Source organism: Elephantulus edwardii, unplaced genomic scaffold (assembly GCF_000299155.1).
Source record: "Elephantulus edwardii isolate Elephantulus edwardi_28Jun2011 unplaced genomic scaffold, EleEdw1.0 scaffold00033, whole genome shotgun sequence".
Classification (NCBI taxonomy): Eukaryota; Metazoa; Chordata; class Mammalia; order Macroscelidea; family Macroscelididae; genus Elephantulus; species Elephantulus edwardii.
This window is the reverse complement of record NW_006399783.1, coordinates 17,232,700-17,241,323: the sequence shown is the minus strand read 5'-3', so window position 1 is coordinate 17,241,323 and position 8,624 is coordinate 17,232,700. Positions and strand designations below refer to the sequence as shown.

The following is an 8,624-nucleotide window of genomic DNA, read 5'->3' as shown; positions in this document are numbered from 1 at the left end:
TGCAATATTTGTCCTTTTGTGACTGAGATATTTCACTCAGCAGAATGTCCTCCAGGGTCACTCATTTTTAATAATATTTCATGAGTTCCTTGTTTTTCAATGCAGCATAGTATTCCATTGTATAAATATACCACAGCTTCTCTGTCCATTAGTTGATGGGCACTTGGGTTGTTTCCATTTTTTTTTTTTTTGCTATTATGAACACAGCAACAATAAACATGGGTGTGAATATATCTGCTTGGGTGGAGGTTATAGTTCCTTTAGGGTATATTCCCAGCAGTGGAATTGCTGGGTCAAATGGTATTTCTATTTGCAATTTTTTAAGAAAGCGCCACACTGCCTTCCATAGTATAGTGGTTGTACCATTTTACACTCCCACCAACAGTGAATAAGGGTTCTAGTTTCTCCACACCCTCACCAGCATTTGATGTTTGCTCTTCTGTTAAATTTTGCTATTCTTTCTGGGGTGAGATGATATCTCATAGTTGTTATGATTTGCATCTCTCTTAGAGTTAGTGATTTTAAACATTTCTTCATGTGTTTGTTTGCCATATGAATATCTTCTTTGGTAAAGTGTCTGTTCATATCCTGTGCCTATTTTTCAATTGGGTTAATTTACCGTTATCTTGTTGTAGTGCTTGAGTATTTTAGAAATCTAGATATAAATCCCTTATCTGACATGTCATTACCAAATGTTTTTCCAGTCTATGGTTTCTCTTTTCATGCTGTTGGGGATATGTTGTTTAATTTTTTTCCTACATCGTGTTTAATACAATCATTCATAGACATTTTATTTTCTAATTTTTAAAAAACTATTCTTTGTGTTACTTTTCTCTTTTGATTTTATTTTCAAAATAATTAAAAAAACAATGAGGCATTGGCATAGGAGAAAGGCTCATCAATAAACTGTGATATATAGATGATACAATCTTGTTTGTGGAAAGTGATGAGAATTTTGAACATTTACTGAAAGAGATCAAAGATTATTGATTATTAATTATAAACTTCAATATTGATTATACCTCAACTCAAGGAAACAAAATTCCTCACAACTGAATCAATAAGCCACATCATGATGGAGAAATGTTTGAAGGCAAGGAGGATTTAATTTTACTTAAATCCACAATCAACATTGTGGAAATAATAGTCAAGAAATCAAAAGATGTTTTGTATTGGTCAGCTCTGCTGTCAAGGACCTCTCCACAGTACTTAAAAGCAAGAATTCCAGTGTAAAGATTAAGGTCCATTTTATTCAAGCAAGGATTCTGGGGCTTCGTCTGACATACTTTGGACATGTTGTAAGAAGAGACAGGTCCTTGGAGAGGGACATCATGCTGGGGAGGGTGGAGGGACTGCGCAAGAGGGGAAGACCCTCTATGAGATGGATTGACTCAGTGACTGGGGTAATCGGGATGGGTGTGTCAGAGGCAGTGCGATTGGCACAGGATAGAGCAGGGTTTAGGGCTGTTGTACATAGGGTCACTATGAGTCACAAACGACTCTATGGCACATAACAACAACAACAACAACAATGATGTTTCTATTACTTCATATGCATAGGAAGGTGGCACAATGAATAAAGATGACTGGAAAAGAATTGATGACTTCAAATTGTGATGTTGACAAACATTCCATGAACTGCCAAATTAACAATTTAATTAACTCTGTCTTAGAAAAATTGTAGACAAGATGTTACTCAGAGGCACCTGATGAATATACGTGATTCTAGTTACACACACACATACACACACACGCACACACACAAAGATATATGAAATGATAAGTAATCTTTTGTATATTTACTCCAAGGAAGAAGAATGGGTAATCTCCTAATCTCCTCCCCATGTGATTTACTGCCTCTGAAAACCCTCTGGAGGGTGAGCTTTAAGTTAGTTCTGACACAACAGCACAGAATAACAAACAATAAAACCAAATAGATATATTGCTTACGTGTTTGTGTGTGTGTGTATATATATATATATATAACTTCAATTGAAATTATCTACAAGTCTTAAATGTTTTAGGGTTTGTTTTTTGTTTTGTTTTTTAATTTTCTTGCTCTCCCTCTCTTTCTCTTCCATTTGTATTCTAGACTGAGACATTTCTATAGCCTTACCTTTATACTTACTGTTCTCATCTTTGCCCACTTCAGTATACTGATTAAACTATCAAAAACTTTATTAATCTCTTTATAGTATTTCTTTTTGAGTTCTCATTAGAATTTCTATATTTTTGAGTTGCACTATTGAAAGATTACATAGAAAAAAAAAGCTTGAATGATGCAGGAAGCATCATAAAAAGATGGAAGGAATACACAGAGTCCTGCACCAAAAAGAATTTGTTGATACTGAAACATTGCAGGAAGTAGTATATTATAACAAAAATCAGTGACACTGAAGGAAAAAGTCCAACTCACCCTGCCTGAAGTCCTCTCATGCCCTGACACAGGAGGGAAGACTGGCCTTTGTTGAGGAGTGCACTGCTCCAGGGAAGGGGAAGGCAACTCAACCTGTCTGAAGTCCTCTCTAAGTCCTGGGGTTAGTGGGAAGACTGGCTTTGGGTGGGGAGCTCCCTGCTTTAGGGGAGAGGATGACAACTTGCTTTGTCTGAAGTCCTTTGTGTTCAAACACCTACTTTTTGAAACTTGTCAGCAAAAGAGCTCTTGTGCATGCCCTGCCTGGACAAGCTCACGAGTCTGTGTCAAGAATTTGCAAGACAGGTACCTAGCCAGCAGACTAGAAGAAATTAATATTTGTTCTCTCTCCCTAAAAAAATGATCCAACAGACCATGAAAATTATTAAAAATATCATTAATATTGTTAAGTGCCATTGAGTCGCAGGCAACTCATAGCGACCCTATGAAGGAGATCATTAATATTGCATGCAAACAATATTGACTAGAATAGTCCAGCAACAGGAAGCATCCAGAAATTCAAGCTGGATTCAGAAGAGACCTTGGTCTGAGGTATTTCACTGATGATCTAAGATTCAGATGGATCTTAGCTGAAATCAGAGAATACCAGAAAGAAGGCTGCTATGTTAGGTGCCACCAAATTGAGTACCATTCAAAGCAACCCTGTGAACAACAGCTATGAACTATCCAATCCCATCATCGACATCTCTGACATACTTGAGCCCATTCCTGCAGTCACTGACTATGTGAATCTCTCTGGCTAAGGGTCTTCCTCTTTTTCTTTGACCTACTATCTTTCCAAGCACGATGTCCCTTTAAAAGGAATAACTTTTCCTAGCAACATGCTCAAGGTATGTTACTTGTGTTTTATTAACAATACATAGCTTTTAAAAGTGTAGATCTTAACAAATTATGCCTGACATTGAGAAGATTGGGAGTCCAAAACACTCTTTTATGCTCATGCAAAACCTATGCATTAAAAAAAAATCACAATATAAAAAAACCCCTATACATAGGTGAAGAAGTTGTCCAAATACAACAAGGGGACAGTACTTGGTTTGAAATTAGGAAAAGTGTGCATCATGATTGACTTCTTTCTCCTTGCTTATTCAGTAATTATTTTCTTGTATGCTGGGCAAATAATTCAAGAAGCTTGACTCTATGACAAAGAATATGGCAAAGGGACGGGATCACAGGGTCACTAAGAGTTGTAGTTGACAGGACAGTACCTAACAACAAATAACAACTATCTCTACTCACAGTACACATCTGTTCTTGTAGGTTTACTTTTTTCACTTAGGCTCTTAACATGTGAATCATATTTAACAAAATCCATATCTAGTAATTCCAGCATCTATGTCATGAGTGGCCTGGTGGCAAGAAACTGCAACAATTCTCAAAGGTTGGAGGCCACCAGCCACTCCATGGGACAAGGTTAGACAATCTCCTCCTATGCGATTAGCTGTTTGTGAAAACCGGTTGGAGGGTCAGCTATGAGTTGGTTCCACTCTACTGTACATCACAGTAACATGGATGAGTCTAGTTGTGATATTTGTATCTTAAGATAGTGTTTTTCCTTTTTTTTGTTTTCAGGTTTTTTTAAATTTATTTACTTTTTTTCTTTTTTAATTTTTCTACTAGTTCATTTATAAAATTCAAATACAAATTGGAACAAATTCTTTCAATTTTCCTCATCTCTTTACCCATCAATTTGTACAACCCAGTGTTTAATCACCCCTTCCTCCTGCACATCCCTCTGCTTCCAGCCTATTCCACCCCTCCTGGATCCTTATATTCATTCTAAAATAACGGTTTTATACAAGTATTTGTCCTTGTAGGACTGAGTTAGTTTACTCAGCATAATGCTCTCTAGTCTCTCTCAAGTTATGTAATAATTTACAAAGTTATTGCTCCTGCGTGCTGCATGGTATTCCATTGTCTGAAAGTACCACAGTTTCTCAATCCATTTGTTTGTGGTTGGACTTTTGGGCTGTTTCCATATTCTTACGACGGTGAATAATGCTGTTATGAACATTGGCGTACAAATCTCAGTTTGTGCCTTAGTTCTCATATCCTCAGGGTATATTCCAAGTAGTGGAATAGCTGGGTCATATGGAATTTCTATGTTCAGCTTTTTGAGGAAGCGCCAAACTGCCTTCCAGAATGGTTGCACCATTTTACAATCCCACCTACAATATGTAGGAGTTCCTTTCTCACCACATCTTCTCCAACATCTATTACTTGCTGCCCTGTTAAACTTTGCCACCCTTACTGGAGTGAGATGGTACCTCATTGTGGTTTTGATTTGCATCTCTCATATTGCCAGTGATTTCTTGCCATTTGAAATCCCTTGTCATTTTGGTCATAAGCCAGTCATGCTGTTTTGGGTAATAGGAACTAATGAAGATAGACTTTTAGTATAGCAACTCTGGTAAAAAAGTTGACTGTTTTATGTTTCCTCTAAATTCTCCTCATATCTTTGTTTTTGTTTCTCCTTTCTACTTCAGCTGTTCCAACATACCCTTCCTCAGAGAGATACTGTGTTGGAACACTTTCTACTATAAACTACAATTGTCCTGGAGCTGTTTGTGTAGTGGTAAGATGTAAGATATGGGAAGAATCTATACTCTCATTATTACATTTTTTCATAAATGGTAAATCAGTGGTGCAATCTGTTGTTTATTTTACCCCTTTAGGTGAGACAAGAAGGCTAGAGGAGGGCGAGAAAGGGTGCAATGGCTCTTGCCTGTTAAGGTTCTAATAAAATCTTTCTCCTTGGAGTGTTGTTCTTATTAGACAACCTCAGAATGACCTTATGAACAAGATATCTAGGCTGTGTCCTATCGTGTACCACCTTCACAATCTCTACCATGTTCTCTAGTCCTTTGCTGCAGCGTCTGTGTCAGTCCACCCTGCTAAGAGTCTTCCTCTCTTTTACTGACCCTTTGCCTTCCCATGCATAATGTCTTTTTCCAAGGACTGAGCTGACTCAATGTCACCTAACAGAAATTCACAGGTCCTATACACTGTTATATTTGGTGGCTATTGCAACAAATATGCTTTTCTCTAGCATTTATCAAGCCTTGAGTTTTATACATTTATTTGCTTGGTTTTTTTTTTTTTAAATTTTCTGTTTCTCTTTACCATGCTAAAAGGTCCTTGGTGGCACAGTGGTTAAGCTAACTGAAAGGCTATCAATTAAACTTGTTGAATGCTCTGCAGTAGACAGTTGTGGTTGTCTGCTTCTAGAAAGGGTATGGCCTTAGAAACCATACGGAACAACTCTGGTCTGTCCAAGAGGATCATGATGTGTGGAAAACAACTCAACAGCAAATAATTTGGTTTTTGGTTTCATTATACTAGAGATTCCTTCAGGGGAGCTCTGGTGGCCTAGTGAGTAAGGACTAGTGGGTAAGCACTGTCAAACCAAAAGCAGGTGGTTCAAATTCACCAGCTGCTTCATGGAAAAAAGATGGACAATCTCCTCTCATGTGACTTATTTTTCATGTGAAAACCTCCTGGAGAGTCAACTATGATTCACATCCTACTTAAAAGCACATAATAACAACATCAAACATCAGAGGCTCCAAAGAGAGTGGATTTTGCCCTTTTCTTTGGCCTGTTTGTCTCTCTGCTAAATCATTGAATGTTGCGCAGTAGATAACATTATTGAGTGAATGAATGAAATAATTGAAAAGAAGTTAAATGTTTATTTAATAATTATTTATTTTAGTTGGAAAAAATACTGAAATATTACTATAAAATTTTATTTTGTGGTGTTATTTTTGCATTATACGACAATACTGGGCGTTTTTTGAGGCCTCTAAGGAAATGATTAGCTCAGACACTGCTCTGATGAGGCCTCAGCTTTAGAGGTCAGAATAATGCAGAGTTAGGCATCTGAAGTTCAGGGGTGGTCGATACCTGCAGAATCTAGCCAAGCTGCTCATCCTACACAGGGTGGTCCCTACTTTTCACTTCACCATCATCTCCTGCTCACCACACTCAAAACTTGAACTCACCATAGACTCTTTCCCCCTCAGATGCTCATTTTATTGACTCTCTTAAGTTTTCTTATCCTTTGATTAATCCACCAGCCACAACTTACAGCATTTTTAAAATTGTGATTTTAATGCAAGTTTACAGAAAAGTTGGCTTTTCATTCATTCATTATTGTACATTTTCCTCCCTACCCCCTCAGTTCACTTTAAACATTCATTTATTGTTGCATAATTTCCTCCTTCTCCCCTCCCCAGTCCACTTTGCTATGTACCTCTTATTCTAGACTGTCATCATATAGATAATACCTAATCATATGTTCCTTTTAAACAGTTCTTTCCTTCATGTTCCAAAGCAGTGTTCATTGTTTATCCTCTCTTTTCTCAATTTCCCCCAACCCCATGTCAGTCTTATTTTATAACAGTTATATTACACAGTATTTGTCCTTTTGTGACCGAGATATTTCACTCAGCATAATGTCTTTCAGGGTCACCCATGTTGTGTAACATTTTGAGTTCCTTGTTTTTCTAATGCTGCATAGTATTCCATTGTGTGAATATATAATAGTTTTTCTATCCATTCATTTGTTGATGGGCACTAGGGTTGCTTCTATCTCTTTGCTAAGGTGAATAATGAAGCAGTAAAACATGGGTATACATATATCTATTTGGGTGGCAACTCTGGATTCTCTAGGGTATATTCCTAGTGGTGGAATTTCTGGGCTATATTATATTTCTATTTCCAACTTTCCGCAAAGTGCCTGACTGCCCTCCATAGTGGTTGTGCCATTTTACATTCCCACCAGCAGTGAATAAAAGTGCCAAGCTCTCCACAACTCCACCAGCATTTGTTCTTTGCTGCCCTGTTGAACTTTGTTATTGTTGCTGGGGTAAGATGGTATTTCATAGTTGTTTTGTCATGGCAAATTTTTGAAAAATCACATTAATGTCTAGATTCTCATTTTCAGCATGGAGGCGAGAAATTACAGTCAGAGCAATAGGAAGTTATGACAGGAATGGAGACTTTCCAGCCCCACCTCCATTGGAACAGGAATGTAGATTAGGGAAGGGTCACTGGTCAATGTGGGGAAGTAGTTGTGGTGGGTGAGGTGGGACTAGTTTCCCCGTATCCTTCTGTTATGCTGATAGGAATTCAGAGTCCAGTTGCAAAGAAGTCAGGAGTTCTAGGAATCACAATGTAGGGTGTGAACAAATCTTGTATCAGTCAATTCCACACAGGGCCATTGTCCCATGCTTTAGAAGTCAGGAGAGAGAATTCAAGAGTTCTGGGCACTGAGCTCTTTTTTCTTCCAAATCTTAACTCCAGCCACCAGAGTTCCAATGAGAGTAGTTCCAAGGAGAACCAGACCAACAATGATTCCCAAGATAAAAGTGGCAGACTGAGAATGGGATTCCCATCTCAGGGTGAGAGGCTCAGGCAGCCCCTCGGGCTGCACGTGACACGTGTATTTCTGCTCCTCTCCAGAGAGCATTGTCACTGCTGCCCACTTCTGGAAGGTTACGTTCCCTGAAGGCCTTGTCTCCACAAGTTCTGTGTCCTGGATCTGGTCTTCCCCATCCCGTTGCCAGGTCAGGATGATTTCCACAGGGTAGAAGCTCAGGACTCAGCACTTCAGTGTGACTTCGTGTTCAGACATAAAGTGGTGTGTCACATTTGTCTCTGGTGGTTCTGAGCGCTGCAGCGTTTCCTTCCGGTTCTCCAGGTATCTGTGGAGCCAGTCCAAGCACTCGCCCTCCAGAAGGACTCTGAACCTGTCGGCTTACTGAGTAGCCTCAAAATTGTGCTTAGAAATCTGAGCAACTGTGTCCTTCACCATCCAGGAGCGTAAATCTTAGTTCAGGAATGTGTAATCCGCACCATTGTAGGCGTGCTATTGATACCCACAGGAGAGGCACCGGTCCAGCCCCGGGTCACAGTCATACATTTATTTCCTGCAGAGTGTTCACCATAGACTTTTATATTTCCAAATGTTCTTGCCTCCATCTGCAATCTCTTTCTACCACTTACCCGTGTTAACCATAGCTCAATGTTCCAAACTCAGCTTTTCAAAGTTTTGAGCCAATTTAATTGTGCTAATGCGAAACCTATACTGACCAAGAGGCAGTAGTCAGAACAGAGCAGGGTAACACTGCATGGTTCAAAATTGGGAAGGGTGTATGCCAGGGATACATCCTGTCTCCATACCTTTTCA

The 8,624-nt window shown here is 38.9% G+C and overlaps 1 pseudogene; it reads right to left on the bottom strand.

Moving 5' to 3' along the window:
* Positions 1-7,688: 7,688 nt before the first annotated feature.
* On the bottom strand, positions 7,689-8,357 carry LOC102846879 (annotated as a pseudogene).
* Positions 8,358-8,624: the final 267 nt, after the last annotated feature.